Source organism: Eutrigla gurnardus (assembly GCF_963514095.1).
Source record: "Eutrigla gurnardus genome assembly, chromosome: 17".
Taxonomy (NCBI): domain Eukaryota; kingdom Metazoa; phylum Chordata; class Actinopteri; order Perciformes; family Triglidae; genus Eutrigla; species Eutrigla gurnardus.
In genome coordinates, this window is record NC_139928.1 from 7990291 (window position 1) to 8006216 (window position 15926).

At 42.0% G+C, this 15926-nt stretch overlaps 1 protein-coding gene and 1 pseudogene across 2 annotated transcripts in view; one reads left to right on the forward strand and one right to left on the reverse strand.

The window, feature by feature from the left end:
* Positions 1-15926, reverse strand: part of LOC311028478 (formyl peptide receptor 2-like) — a 65936-nt gene that overhangs the window by 21695 nt on the left and 28315 nt on the right. The gene's annotated exons all lie outside the window — the stretch shown is intronic.
* On the forward strand, positions 2753-7890 carry LOC311027462 (digestive cysteine proteinase 2-like; annotated as a pseudogene). Its single transcript, XR_014599345.1, has 11 exons — positions 2753-2789; positions 3013-3072; positions 3159-3251; positions 3846-4018; positions 4545-4803; positions 4905-5100; positions 5200-5393; positions 5481-5572; positions 6258-6419; positions 6970-7159; positions 7250-7890. The product of XR_014599345.1 is annotated as a digestive cysteine proteinase 2-like (transcript).

Below are 15926 nucleotides of genomic sequence, written 5' to 3' on the forward strand. Positions count from 1 at the left end.
ATGAATTGAAGTAAATATAATACTGTTGGCATTGCTACAAAGGCCAACAGTGAGCCTCTTGATGAAAATGGGACAAAACAAGCTGTTGGATGTTGGATGGTGTCTTTTGTTCCACCTGGATTTGAGCTCCTAAACGTGCAGCTGGCATTTAGGATGTAAAGACTGTTTTGGAGGAGCAGTTTTCAAGGTGGAATGTGGAGCTCAAGACGAGACTCACCATGATGGGACTGAACACAAATGGTCTTCCATTTGGATTTGTGAATGAGTGAATGTTTTGAGTGCAGCTCACCATCTGAGGTGGTGATTGAGCTCATGATTTTCTTCTTTTTTGACTGTTGTCTTTTTGAGAAATGCTCAAATACTACCCTATGGTACAGATATTCTATATTTATACTCCTGTATTCTTGTATATGAACAGTGGTTTGTGGTAACTGTTAGTTTAACAAAGAATACGCAACAAATATGTGCTAAACGTAACATTTTTATATCACATCTTTGAAAATGTCTGTTAACACTTAATCTGATTTTTCTTCTGATATTTGTCATCAAAGCGCCTTTTGAAATAGTAATAATTACACTTTTAAACAGGATAATGTGACATGAAACGACTATTTGGGAAGATATCACATTTTGCATAATTAAAATTGTGACTGTCCAGCTTACTTTGAACAAATGTCCACAGTGTAGGGAGTCTGAAAAAATATCCAAGGAACTTTTAAATAAAAAATCATGCATTGGTAATTAAAACACCGGGCTCACAAGGGTGGGAGGAAGTAACATATTAAGGACACCACACACAATGTAAACGGTTAAACCAGCTTTATTAAATAGTTCTCAAAAGAAAAACAGAACAAACAAAAGGGAGCTGAAGATCCCGGCCAAAAAGAACAGAATATCAGGATCAGCTGTGCAGTGAACCGTCGTTCCCACACCTCCCCCTATTCTTACAAGAGTAGAGAGTCAAGGAGTTATTAAATATTACATTTATTGATAAACAAGATAAATGATAAATCCTCCAAAATATAAAAACCAAAAGACTGATGGGCCCGCCAAGACATTCCCCTTAACCTAACAGATATAACCTAACGGACACAAAAACAGGACTACCGGTCCCATCAAATCCACAAAGAGCAACCCAAAGGTCTAACTCGGGCTCTCAACAGCCTCCCCATCTTACATTTCAGACCTCTTACCCCCACTCAGCCCCTAGGTCTTCTCCATATCCCCCGCTCCAGACTGAAGCAGAAAGCCTTTGCTTTCTGCTCCGTGTGGAACCAACTGTCACCCCACATACATGATGCCTTTAAACATGTTCAACCATCCTTGGACCACAGCACTGGACGGGTCATCGATATCCTCAACACCAGACACGGCTGAAGCCGACAGGGCCTCCGGGGAATCGGCACTGGACAGAGCCACAGTCTCCTGGGCCTCATCAATCATTTCAGCACTGGACAGCTCCATAACCACTTTGCCCTAGTAGGGCAAAGTCACACATCAAAACCACAAAGAACAAAGGTCTAACTCATGTCCAAACACACTTACTTGGATCATTCTAGTAGTCTGGCTTTGTTACAAAAACTTGCAAACCCTATGCATATAGCGTTCATTAGGCATTATCACTTATTGCAGTTATTGCTTGCCATTCAGATTAATATAATTGAATCTGTATCCGTTTAGCATCTTTTGTAGCATCGCACGCAAACGTCCTTCCAATTGATGCAATTCAGCAGCCTTTGTTATCTTCCGAACCTGGGCTGAGTGACGCATCAGAGTGCAGCCTACCCATCATCCCTCACTCTCAGCAGTGTATTACACGTTGTCAACATCACAGTTTACCGCTCAACGTCTCATCACCTTGTACACAGGTATACAGGAACAAACACACACATGCAGTAGCGGCGCTGAGCCAGATGGGGGCGTTGCGATGCTTAATCACTCGGAAATAGATAGATAGATAGATAGATAGATAGATAGATAGATAGATAGATAGATAGATAGATAGATAGATAGTCAGAAGTTGTGTGTGGTCGTGTGTCTGCAAAATTAACTTTAACTTTTAAATCTAAGTGGGTAAGCAGAAGGGTGACTAAATATCATTATGGCTTGTTGTTTTACTACAGGTTGTACATTCCCTCCCAAGCATAGAACTGACACAAAACACAGACGTACAAGTTTCTACACGAAGTTAATTTTGTCATATGACACACATCACATGACTCACAAACACACTTCTCGTATCTGATTGGAGGGCTCTTCTGCGCCACAGTGTGATTGGCTGAAATGGGACGAGGGTCGGTGTTTGGGACAGTAGTTGGGGGAGTCATGTGTGTTCATTTGTTATTTAGCCCGTATTCTTGATCTCGGTGCGTCGCGGCTCTTCTTTTGTGGCTTGTCGCAGTAGGTAAGGGTCGACACAGAATTAGCGTATCGTGTTGTACAGTTAGGCTAGCTAACGTCGCATGCTAAGTCAGGAGCTAGCCGTTAGCGTTATCTTTGGCTTCGTGAACGCTGTCGTTTAGGTTGCTAAATGAAAAGTTGGCAGAAACGCGTAGCGGTGTTAAATACATATCATAGGCTACGTGAATACAAACAATTATTAGGCAACTTCTGTCTCAGATACGGGCCGATGCAGAGAATGTGGTGCCAAACTTCAGGCAAAAATCTGTCATTTTAAAGTTGACTTGCTTTGTCGCGGTAGCTGCATGCATTAAAACATGGCTAATGTACCGAAACTACACTTTAATTCGGTATGCCTGCCACACACCACCAACTACACTATATCTGTTGTAAGCCCTTCTGTTGCCTCGTTATTCATTCAGTGGTACCTGAGCTAAATACAGATCTGAAGAGTTGCTGAAGTGTTTAATATCCATACAAATGTTTTAAAGTGATAATGATTGATAATACTGAGCAAATGTCTGAGGACGGCTATCAATATTCCCAGAAACATTCATTGCGTTTGTCCTCATGAGAACTATGCTGAAAATGTCGTTTTTCTTTTGTTTTCAGCTACCGAGGGAAAAGCAGTCCCTTCCCTTCCACATTTTGGGAATGGCTATCACGTCAAAGGTAAGACATTAGATAACATCAGTGGGATCTATTTTCCCTCCCCTCAGAATGTAGCCTAATTACAGGACTGTGTATTGTTCTTGCAGGAGTGATCTCCCTGCCTTATGCTGAGATCAAGGAGCCTTTTGAGGCCTGGTTGGACCTCGCTGCAAAGTCCAGCCGAATAGACTACTACCATGGTAAGAAACCACCCAGCTTGTGGCTTTGGTTTTAAACCTGACTCGGCATTTAACCTGCTTGAGTGGATCAGTGATGTGAAACTGAGAAGCTGTTGTGTCAGACCAAAGCGACTAGAGCGAAACATGAGCACCCAGTACTTAAAACAAAGAAGTGAAAAGGGATGATTAAGCATTTTTGAGGAACGTATTCTGTTGACTCATGTTCAATAATCACATGAGTATGTATATGATTTATTTTGTATCCTTACCATCCTGAGGTAAAATATCAGAATTAAAACTTATGAAATCACAAATGCATGAGGAATTGAATGATTCTGTTGCAGCAGCAGATTATTTTTTTGTACTGTAAACATTTGTGGGTGCTTTAAAAACATATTTTACTTTCAATTTACCTACTTACCTTACGTGTCGCAGACCACACGTTTCTGTAACATTCAAATGAGATGACACACACTGTGTAAGGGTTAAACAAATACTGGGTATCTTACAAAATGAAGCTCTTGCTGCAGATACAGTAATGAATGGCTATATGTAATTGCACACTGAGACGTAAGGATCTAATAATGTCTAACTTCTCACTTTGCTCATCACCAGGCCAGGTGTCAACCTATCAGTTGGGGGCAGAGCAGCAGTGGGGCGTTGCCTATAAAATCACTCCTGAGACCACAGAGACGGAGCAGAATGTGATAAAGTGTTTCCAGGCCAACGGCACAAAGGATGAAGCAGTCGCACCGCAGCCGTCGCTGCCTGATGTGCAGGGCTTCCAGGTCTGTGAGTGTTAAAACGCTCTGTGCAGTATCTGAAATTCAAACCATAGTTATTAGATTGATATGTGTAACATTAGTCGTATCACCATAAACAGGTTTGAAGCTTGCCAGTCACAGCTGACCACCAAGTCTGGATTGTTTTATAGTACAGAAAGTCTATAATGTGTAGCCGCAGACTGAACCCGAGTAGACGGATTCCAAATGTAAATATTTCCTGCTCCTTCTGTTTTTGCGGTGTTGCATTTCAACCATCACTGGATGTAGCGTAGCGCTCCCTGACATGCAGCCCGTCTGGTGAAAGGGCCTGTAAGTGTTCTGTAAACATTAAGGACTGGGAAAATTACGTGCAACGTGAAGACGGAACAATTAAAATCAGCACACTGCAGTGTTTATGGGAAACGGTTACCGCTCATATCCACCACAAACTCCTTCCAAAAATAATATGACCACAATTTCCGATTGAATCTAACCTTGACACATGTTGTCTGTGTGCTCATCAAGTGAACAATGTTTATGTGCCTTCTAGTTCCTGCGGATGGAGTACTATGGAGGTTCCCTGTGTGAAGTTTGGTAGAATGTGACCACCGTGGGTTACAAGAAGAACACGTACACACTGTGGGTGACCCATCAAGAGGGTGCAGGTGGCAAGGATGAGCCCGCCACACCCCTCCATTATGAGATGATGGGATACAACACACTGCTGGGCTCACATTACGACAAATACTTGGTGGACTACGACGAGTTCAGCACTCATGTGGACCCTAAAGTGTTTTTGCTGCCTGAAGGTTTGTGCTCTGGTCGAGGTGCATACATTTAAGACATTTTAAGTAAAGTTTAACAGGGGAGGGGAAAACATGTTTCTCTTTTGTGAATCTGGCCCCTGCAGGGATGAGCTGTGGGGGGTTTCCCGGTCCAGGAGTGGAGCACCACATGTTGGCCAATCCGATGAAAGATCTCATCCACACCTCGGCATCCGGCCATTCACAGCACATGTTCGACCATTTCAAGGACAAGTTTCAGCGCCGGTACAGCGATGAAAGAGAGCATGAGAAAAGGGAACATGCTTTTGTTCACAACCTCCGGTGAGAAGTTAAATACAGACAAGGACTGCTTTATAACACTCCGGCATAGATACATATATATATATTATATATATACCTGATGACTGTTTTTCCTGTTAGGTATGTCCACTCGAAGAATAGAGCAGGGCTGTCCTTCTCTTTGGCTCTGAACTCGCTGTCGGATCGCACCATGTCGGAGCTGTCCACCATGAGGGGACGGAAAGCAGGAAAGACCCCAAACAGGGGGCTCCCCTTCCCCTCAAAAAATTACCAAGGGGTGAATGTACCTGAGTCACTTGACTGGAGGCTTTATGGTACATATATGTAATAGAAAATGTTAAAACAAAGATGCATCTTTTTGGCAGGACATCCCAGTTTTAACCTCAACTCTGCTCCTGCAGGTGCTGTGACCCCAGTGAAGGACCAGGCAATCTGCGGCTCCTGCTGGAGCTTTGCCACCACTGGAGCAGTAGAGGGTGCTCTCTTCCTGAAGGTGAAAAGGATTTGCTTGTGCCACAGTCGCTGGCCACATTCCAGTGTTTTCAATTGACAAGCCCACTTGCTCATGCTCTGTGAAGCCACACATGTTTAGCATGGCAATTCATCTGGCCTTGTTTGGCAGATTTGCATTGCAGTTATGTTTCGTGTTCGGTTATTGGCATCTTTCTAAGTATTTAAGATTTAACTTGGGTTGCAATGTGGAGAAAATTCATAATTCTGTCATTGAGTCTGTATAATTTCTGCACAAATCTGCATCTGATGCTCAGTATTTCTCTCATCCGGAAGAGGGCCCACAAGACGATTCGTTGTGCCACTTTGCCTCATGTCAGACAGATTTGTTTCTAAAGAAATAGAACTGAATGAATGTGTGCTTTGGCCTGCCTCCATCCTGCACAAGGCGAAGCTCCAAGGCATTCAGTTTCCTGTGTTGCCAAGCAACTCAATCCAAACGATGGTTTGGTATGGGGTTTAGTGGCACCGCACCTGAGTGACAAACTGTTTGACTCACTCACACACAAACATTTGATCTTGTAGCTGCCAGTAGCTGTCTGATTGATGATAATGGAGATTTCTCAGGAGGTTGTTGACCCGCTGCAAGGAGAGAGAAAAAATGGGCAGAGGATAATGTGTCGGTGGAGTACTAAGTGTGATGGTGTGTTTGGCTCTCGTGCTTTCAGACCGGCTCCCTGCAGGTCCTGTCTCAGCAGATGCTGGTGGACTGTTCCTGGGGTTTCGGCAATAACGGCTGTGACGGAGGGGAGGAGTGGAGAGGATACGAGTGGATCATGAAACATGGAGGCATCGCCACGACAGAAACTTACGGAGCTTATAAGGGGATGGTAAGATGATTCCAACATGTGAAGCCTGTACCTCTTGAAACAAAATGGCCTCAGAAGCCAGGGCTTGACCGTAAGGGTTGCTGTTACAGTCAGAACCGGAACCACATGATGTTTGTTTTGTTGTTTATGACAATATATCGGTTTTGGGATGTCTGCTGTCAGATTTCAGAACAGCCTGGTTAACCTGACGTCTCCCACAGACACGGCATCACACAAACTCTGTTACACAAGTGGTCAATTGAATGTCTCCTGTGGCCAGTTGCCATCGGAACAGAGGCAATAAAAGCTCAGTTGGAAATTTATTTCCAAAGATGCTATATATGACATTGGGAGCTTTTCTATTCCCTCTCAACGGCTTCCTCGTGGCGACGGGCAGTGTCATCAGCGGTAACCGCCGTATTAAGATGCCTTAAAAAATGATCTTAGCAGTATTGGCTGATCGCTTAGGAGTAAAGCGTTCGAGGGGACACATGTATGACCGGGACATGCAGAACGGTTTCCAGTCCTGACGTACCTCAGTATACAATGGTCTGCCTCCCTGTCTGAACAGAATGGACTTTGCCACGTGAACGCTTCCCAGCTTACCGCACCTATCAAGAGCTACACCAACGTGACGTCAGGAGATGCAGAAGCCCTGAAGCTGGCGCTCTTTAAAAACGGGCCGACGGCTGTCAGTATCGACGCTGCCCATCGATCATTTGTGTTCTACAGCCATGGTGTCTACTATGAACCAGCTTGTGGTAAGTTTGCCGTTAGCTCCCACTTTTTTTTTTACAGCAGCAACTGGCCTTTTGCGCTCTATAACTCTGTATGCTTCTTGTGTTTTCAAGGTAATACCACTGCGGATTTGGACCACGCTGTGCTTGCGGTGGGATACGGCACACTGAAAGGGGAGCCGTACTGGCTGGTTAAGAACTCGTGGTCCACCTACTGGGGCAACAACGGCTACGTCCTCATGTCTATGAAGGATAACAACTGTGGCGTCACCACCGATGCCACATATGTTACACTGGCATAGGTCTGCTCATTTCCTCTTTTTAACTAGGTGTTAATACCACTATGTGAGAATACTACCACAGTAAGAAACCTCTCGACTCGTTGCTGTTTCTTTTAAAATGTAATCCGCTTTTTACCTGCCTGACTCAATTAATTGTGTGAAACTGAGGACCGACTGTGTCATACGAAAGGGACATGACTCCGAATGTTGGGTTCTCAGGTATGATCAAATCAAACTGAGCCGCGATGATGATGATGATGATGATGATGATGTGTCAAATGTCGTTGAATAGTGTTGGGGTGAATCGAGATGCTGCACAACTCGCACACGAAACAAACGTGGTTTTGACAAGTGTATTGCTGGTGCCTTCTTTTCAGTTGTACATTTTGGGACATTTTGTTATGGTACTTGATGATGTATTGCATCCAAATGCACTGGTCTGGAATCAATGCAATAAAAGAAACATTGGAAAGTTTTTCTGTTTGGTGGCTCCAGTGACGTCTGTGGTTGATCTAACAGGGAGGCATGCTTTCTACATCCGTGGAGCGGAGTATCTTATCTTTGCATCTTATCTTTGCTTTGGAATAATTCATCTTGAATCAAATTCCTTTTCCTTATTTATTTTTCATGTAGTCTATGATAAATCCATATACATAACAGTCCTCACTCGAAATAAAAGTAATGTGAAAAGTAATTTTACATTGGAGTATAATTCAATATAATAAAAAAAGAACTAACGTCTACAAATGCTGCTGAAATCAAATATTTATTCACATGCTGCAGTCCCATCCCATAATATTCATACACAACTACAAGCTGTAGTTAGTCTTTAGAGTAAACTTGTTTTTTCTCTCTTTGCTTGAGAATGAGAATATAGAAAACCATGCTTGTTCAATACAACATTAAGATACAAGAAATGGTCCATAGACATGGTACACTTTTATTCAAAAATGTGTCTTGTATTTAATGCAAAAAATGTAACAAATCCTTCAGCCCTGATAATATGATGTCGGCATGTGTTTTCACACAGAAGGCTTTCCGATCTTAATGTTTACAAAACGATTCAATATGCATCCATAAATTGTTTCCTAGACACAAAAGGTGAGGTCCCAACACCAAATATTTAGTAAATAAATGATTTTCTCAGAACCTTAGTCTAAAATTATAAATGTGAAAAACAAATGTTCTTTGTGAAAATGATTGACGGCCCTGCGAGTGTGTTTCCTTTAACCATATATATGACTTTCTCAGCTGATAGTGTCAGCTGATGCAGCCTGATATGGACCACCTGGGCCGGGTGCTCCACAGGAAATAAAAGGCCCAGCTTCCTGGAGCTCTCCCACTTTCTACCCTGCCGGCACCAGAAGCCCTGTTGCTGCTTTTGTGTTTGCTGTTTATCCACACGCACACTACTGATGTTGGATTTTCACACCTCATACTTGTATTTAGTTCCACTCTATACTTAAATTAGAAGTAAATATATTGAAGATATATGGAGCTGAATAACTGGCACTTACACATTTGGAAACGAGCACACTCTTCTGCATGCCACTAGAGAGCAGCAACAGCACAGAAATGATGTGTTATTTAGGACCATTCAAGACCTGTGGGTCAAAGGAGCTGATGTGCTCATAGGTCATCGAGTTCGCTCACAGAATATATAATATATTTCTGATTTTTAAGAATATATATATATATATATATATATAAATATATATAATCAGCAAATCAGCTTTTATTTTCCATACACCAAAAATATAGAACTGAAAAGTTTTGAAGTTAACTCATTAAATCCCAGCACATGTCTGTTTCATTTAATTTGAGACCTTTTTTTAAAATAAACCTTGATAATCCATAAACGACTTAAACTGGTGCAGCTCAGACATTTCTCATGGTTCAGTTTAGGGAACATTTTTAACTTGTTTCTACTGAGGAGTTAACGACTACAATTGTTTCCAGATTACCTATATATACATATTTATTCATATCTTTGCATATGGTAAAAAAAAAAACTAAATTTAAATTTGAAAGGAAACTTAAATTGGTTTTCCTGAAGAGTAGAGGGCAACTCCCTCCAAGACAATGCCGAGGGTTTTATTCCTCATACATACTGAAACATTACTTTACATTGAACTGACTCTCACCTGTGGGTGGATTACTGAACAGGCCCAGGGCCCCAAATTGTCAGGGGCCCCCATGGCCTTCATCTACAAAATGTCAATCCACAAGACATCTAGGAAGACATTCAAAATGACTACAAACAAACATGAAGTGACTACAAAGAGACAAAAAAATTACACAAAATAATTTCCAATAATGACAAAACCCAAAGAGAGATGTGGACCACAACAGACAAAAACAGGCTAAACAAGTATAAAGTATGTGTGTTGCTTCTGGAGCCTCTTGCGGGCGTGTGCCCAGGTGCCCATTGTCTAATATTACAACCACGACGCCACTTAAACCTTCCAACCTGACAGATTGTTATTCTTTACTTTAATTATAGGCTTCTATGCTGACAATAATTACCGCTCAGCTGTCATGTTATGTTTATATTTAAACCCTCCAGGTAGCACAGAGTACACAGGCACGTATGTGAACAATGACGTCACAGCTGTTGGTTATATGACACATTTGTAAAAAAGCAGAGGACTTCACAAAAAGAATTGAACGCTGCAACCAGTTTTTAATCACACCATCCATCCTCATTCACACTTTGAGATGGAGGGAAACGCCCCAAAAATCATTTGCTTGAAAACAAACAAATACATCTTGTATAAGGAAGCTTTTCTGATTTTTAAGATCTTATTGTTGTGGAATCTCCAAGATCCCTCGAATACTTGACACCTGAATCATGCCTGTTTGTGCAGTGAGAATATGCATGTTGTCACGAATAATAAAGACATCAATCAATCAATCTAGCTGAGGTGACTCAGTTTAACCCGAAATAGGTCACTTCCTTAAACAATACCAGTATTGGAGAGTCGCAGCGAGTTTCAAACATTCTACGCAAGCAAAGTTCATTATGTACATGATGTAAGTTAATTTACTTACACTGAAAGGACATGGGACACAAACAGTGGCCTCCAGGGTGAAAGTCCAGTGTTTGTTACACCCTAACATCCACTCCAGCCTTCTCCCTACGAGGACTTTATCCCTCATTATACTCTATTGACTTCCTCTTTGCTCCCAATCACAATGGCCACTAAAGGTGACTGCCTAACATTAAAGGTAAATATGGGTTAGAACAAGATGGTTGCTTCCCATCTGAGATTTACAAGGGCTATTCTTTAAGGTCCAAGTGTCCAAATAATTGTTTGTAATGAGCATTATTATTTTAAATTATATATTTTATCAATTTAAATCTGTGTTCATATCATGCATTCTGCCTAAATAAATCATTTCTGTGTAACCACATAACCATGAAATGGTTATATGGTTAAACTAAATAACGTTTTCTTGTGTCTTGATGTTTCACATGTGGCATACTTAAACACCGCATACCCTGTATTTATCAAAAAGTCCCCCCCCCCAAATGATTATGCCAACACTAATGTTTTGTCACAATAATTGTACATTCACCAACCATTCTTAAGAATCATTTTGTTGTTAAACCCTACGTATGCAGTTTTCACAAAGACATTTACCAATGTTTTCTTATGTGGGATTTACAACACATGAGATTCATCAAGATAAGAACACAGGTGCGAACATTTTTCTACAGTTTAAGAACACGCCATGTATCCGACGTAGACTTTTTTTTTAGGAACTTTCTTAATTATATTTATGAGGACTAATTTAAGAAATGATTGTTTCCTTGTTAAAGGTGGAGTATGTAACACCTGGCTACTGGCTGGCATGCTCATTTCAGTCTGCAGCACAACACTTCTTTTACATTACCTTAAACCTGCACATTTACACGGGGAGAACATGCAAACTCCACACAAGGCAAGGCAAGGCAACTTTATTTGTATAGCACATTTCATACACAAGGCAGACTCAAAGTGCTTCACATCATAAAACAAAGTGAGAAGAAAGTGATTGTTGTTTACTCTGGGAATCACTAACAGATTGGTCTCAGAAGATCTTAGTGGTCTAGAAGGCTTATGTAGTGGGAGCATATCAGTGATATACTTCGGTCCTAGACCATGTAGTGATTTATATGTGAGCAGGAGGATTTTGAAATCAATCCTCTGACATACAGGGAGCCAATGTAAGGATTTAAGAATTGGTGTAATGTGCTTACATTTTTTGGTCTTTGTAAGAACTCTAGCAGCAGCGTTCTGAACAAGCTGTAGCTGCCTGACAGTTTTTTTCGGAAGACCTGCAAGGAGACCATTACAGTAGTCTAGCCTACTAGTAATAAAGGCATGTACAAGTTTTTCTAAGTCTTGAGCTGACATGAGCCCTCTAAGTCTTGCTACATTTTTTAGGTGATAGTAGGCTGATTTTGTTACTGATTTAACGTGACTGTCGAAATGTAAATCAGAATCCATAATAACCCCAAGATTTCTGGCTTTGTTTGAGGTTTTCAGGGACAGAGAGTGAAGGTGTTGAATTACTTTAAACCTTTCTTTTTTAGCACCAAAAACAATTATCTCAGTTTTGTCCTCATTTAGTTGTAGGAAGTTTTGGCACATCCAGTCTTTGACTTGCTCAATGCACTGGCACAGAAGATCTATGGGGCGATAGTCGTTTGGTGATAGTGCTACATAGATTTGGGTGTCATCGGCATAGCAATGGTGGTCAATGTTATTATTTTGCATGATTTGTCCTAGTGGGAGCATGTAGATGTTGAATAAAGTTGGCCCCAAGATTGAACCTTGGGGGACTCCACACGTTACATTGGTAGGTTCTGATACAAAGTCGCCAATGGAAACAAAATAGTTCCTATCTTGTAGATATGACTTGAACCAGTTTAAGACTGTGCCTGAGAGCCCCACCCAGTTTTCCAACCTGTCCAAGAGTATTGAGTGGTCGACAGTGTCAAATGCAGCACTGAGGTCTAATAGCATTAATATTGAAGTTTTGCCAGAGTCTGTGTTAAGACGGATGTCATTTACAACTTTAATAAGGGCCGTCTCGGTGCTATGAAAAGGTCGAAATCCTGACTGGAAGTTGTTGTGGCAGCCAGTTGAAGCCAGGAAGTGATTTAGTTGTTGGAGGACAACTTTCTCAATTATTTTACTTATGAAGGGTAGATTTGAAATTGGTCTGTAGTTGTTGATAATAGAGGCATCTAGGCTCCGCTTTTTTAGAAGAGGTTTAATGACTGCAGTTTTGAAGGCCTTTGGGAAATTGCCTGATTGAATGGAGTTATTAACTATTTGGAATACGTCTATTGATAGGCAGTCAAAAACATTCTTAAAAAAGTTGGTAGGTAAAGCATCAAGGCAGCAGGTGGATGATTTTAGATTTGTCACCGTTTCCACTAGAGTTTTAGAGTCTATGGCATTAAAGCTTGCCATCATTGCTGTGTTACTTTTGCCTGAACAGGGTGGTGATCCAACTTTTTTGTTTGAGATATTGATGGCGCGTCTGATGCCTTCAATTTTATTAGTATAAAAGAATGCAAACTCATTGCATTTCTGCGTGGAATGGAGTTTAGCTGGTATTTGTGTTGGGGGGTTGGTCAGTCTGTCAACAGTTGCAAATAGGGTTTTCGCCTTATTAGTGTTGTTGTTTATGATATTGGAGAAGTATGTTTCTCTCGCACTTTTTAAGACTAAATTGTAGGCCCGGAGGCTCTCTTTATAGATGTCATGGTGAATATGAAGTTTAGTACTCCGCCAGATTCGTTCAGCCTTCCTGCACTCTCTTCTCTGGGCTGTCACAACAGCAGCTTTTCTCCAGGGTGCCTTTTGCTTACCAGAAATTGTTTTAACCGTAGCAGGTGCAATGACATCTATGACATTCAGAATTTTGGAATTAAAGATGTTTACAAGATCATCAGCATGACATGGGTTTAGAGGTGGTAACGAGGAAATGGCATTTTTAAAGAGTACATTGGCATGTTCATTGATGTACCGCTTTTTGACCTTATTTGATTCTGTTTGTGTGTCAGGAATGAAAGAAATATTAAAGAAAACACAGAAGTGATCAGACAATGAAGGATCAGTCACAAAAACATCAGAAACATTGAGACCTTTTGTGATAATCAGGTCCAGGGTGTGTCCCTTACAATGAGTAGCCTCTTTCACATGTTGAGAAAGGTCAAATGTGTCTAGAATATTAAAAAGTTCTTTTGCACCCTTGTCATTCAAATCATCAATATGAAAATTAAAGTCACCAGTTATAACTAGGCAGTCAAAATCAGTGGAGATGCTAGACAATAATTCAGTAAAATCATCGAAAAAATTTGACGAATATTTAGGTGGCCTGTAAATAATTAACAGGAGAACTCTGGGAGAGCATTTCAACACAGCACAAAGATATTCGAATGATGTAAAAACACCAAGGGACATCTGTTTCCCCTGAAATGTATTTTTAAATATAGCAGCAACCCCTCCACCTCTTTTCACAGATCTACAAACATCAATAAAATTATAGTTGGGGGGTGCTGTCTCGATCAGAATGCTTGCACTGTTATTTTGTTCTAGCCATATTTCAGTTAAAAACATAAAATCAAGTTTAGAAGTGGTAATAAAATCATTGACTAAAAATGATTTGTTATTAAGAGACCTTACATTTAGCAGACCCATCCTGATGGTGTTATTGACAGGCTTTGAGGTTGACTTTGATTTTGAGAGAACAGGAATGAGATTGTTTAGGTTAGCAGTGTGTTCAAGTTTCCCAATGTTTACTCTCTTAGTAGTCACAACAGGAATGCAGAAGGTGCCATGTTTTGATGTAGGCGACCTTGGGTCCAGCTGATAATGCGGTCTACTGCTGAACCCTTTTCTGTCTCAGTAATATTCAGGGCTGCTGTCAGGGTGGGGAGGGGGTGGCCAAAAGGGAAGAGGTGGCCATAAGGGAAGAGTCTTGGAGGTCTTGGATTTTAGTGACTTAGTTGCAGCTTTGAGAGAGGGGGTCTTGGATTTTGGTGACTTCGTTGCAGCTTTGGAAGAGGGGGTCTTGAGTTTTGGTGACTTAGTTGCAGCTTTGGAAGAGGGGATCTTGGATTTTGGTGACTTAGTTGCAGCCTTGGGAGAGGGGGTCTGAGTAGGGCGGGGGGTAGGTGGGGGTAGCTCCTGGAATTCCAAGGGGGAGGAGGGGAGAGAAATGTTTATTGGAGGGAGGGAGAATGACGAAGACCTGGATTGGGATTTGGGAGGGGTGGGGGAGGGATCCACATTCAGTCCTCCTTCGACGTTGTTGATAATCTGAGAAGGGCGGGGGGTAGGTGGGGGTAGCTCTTGGAACTCCAAGGGGGAGGAGGGGAGAGAAAGGTTTATTGGAGGAAGGGAGAATGATGAAGACCTGGATGGAGATTTGGGGGGGGGTGGGGGAGGGATCCACATTCAGTCCTCCTTCCACGTTTCTGATAATCTGTGTTTCGTCTTCCCTCTTTGTTGGTTCCTCTCGTCTCTTGTCCTTGGCGACAGATGGATGACGCAGGCAGTAAGACATGTTGGTGATGAATAGCTTTGCCCCTAGCTTATTTAGGCAAAGACCGTTTGTCTTAAAAAGATGCCTGCGGTCCCAGAAAAAGCGGAAATTGTCAATAAAATGCATTGGGCGAGCAAGAGATGCAGTTGAGAGCCATTTGTTGAGCCAGAACAGTCTACTGAATGTCTCAGCTCCTCTCCCGGTCGGGGGCAGAGGGCCAGTGATGAAAACCTCAGCATTCACAGAGCTGACTGTTTCAAAGAGTTTGTTGAAGTCCTCTCTCAACTCTGTTGATTGTTGTTTTTCAATGTCATTAAATCCAATGTGCAGAATGATATTTTTCACAGTTGGGTGTGCAGCCACAATTTCCAGGATTCTTTTTTCCAAATCAGACACCGTATCGGAAAGCAGAGTACTTTGATGTTATTACTGCTTTTCATATCTTTTACAGAAAAGTCACCCACAATCAGATTTTCAGGCCCTGTCGTTAGCTTTCTCTGTGGCTTTAAGTTAGCAGGTCTCACCCTGCTGCGTGGTGGTGGGGGGTTATCCAGGCAGTCAGAGGGGGATCCATGGTCCTGCAGCAGTGGAGCAAACCTGTTCTTTAGTTGAACAGTTGTTTGCTGGGGAGGTTTCTTGGTAGCTCTCCTCTCCCCAGCTGTCCGCTGCTGTGTCCTACGAGGCAGTGGGGTTGAGGAGGCGCTGTGCCTGGATGGAGATGGTAACGCAGGCCAGCCGGTCAGATCACAGATATCGGGGCGCTGGGTCCTGCCAGATATCCGTTCTCCCATGTCACAGGGAAATGGTCTTCTCTTTGGCTTCGCACCAAGTGTGTTCCAGGGAGGATTATCGCTGGTAGATTTATTACCGTGTACAGGATCCTCCCGTTTCTTCATAGCTTCATTATTGCTACTTAGCTGGGTTCTAGCATGCTCCTGTCCACTGTTTTGAGTCAGTGCTAGAGT